Source organism: Antrostomus carolinensis, unplaced genomic scaffold (genome assembly GCF_000700745.2).
Source record: "Antrostomus carolinensis isolate BGI_N321 unplaced genomic scaffold, ASM70074v2 scaffold3483, whole genome shotgun sequence".
Classification (NCBI taxonomy): Eukaryota; Metazoa; Chordata; class Aves; order Caprimulgiformes; family Caprimulgidae; genus Antrostomus; species Antrostomus carolinensis.
This window is the reverse complement of record NW_010304350.1, coordinates 114,559-114,821: the sequence shown is the minus strand read 5'-3', so window position 1 is coordinate 114,821 and position 263 is coordinate 114,559. Positions and strand designations below refer to the sequence as shown.

Below are 263 nucleotides of genomic sequence, written 5' to 3'. Positions count from 1 at the left end.
GGAAAGAGATGACAGCTCTGTGCTCAACTTGAAAATCTCTTTGCTTAGTCAATCCTCGTATTAGTACACTTCAGACAAATATTTGGAAGAAATAGGTTACAGGCAGCTTTGCAGGCTTTTTACTGATGTGTTGCTTCTGTGCTAAGTTACCCTCACTGTCAGTCTGTAGAAAACAAAAAGTCAACATGACATGACACAGAATCATGGCTGATAGTCAGATGAGCAGAAGCTGCAAGTGTCATCAGAGAATCATAGAATCATTT

General features: G+C 39.5%; 1 protein-coding gene across 1 annotated transcript in view; it reads left to right on the top strand.

Annotated features, from left to right (window-relative positions):
* Positions 1–263, top strand: part of FARP1 (FERM, ARH/RhoGEF and pleckstrin domain protein 1) — a gene marked incomplete at its 3' end in the record, with an annotated part of 165,123 nt that overhangs the window by 52,757 nt on the left and 112,103 nt on the right. The gene's annotated exons all lie outside the window — the stretch shown is intronic.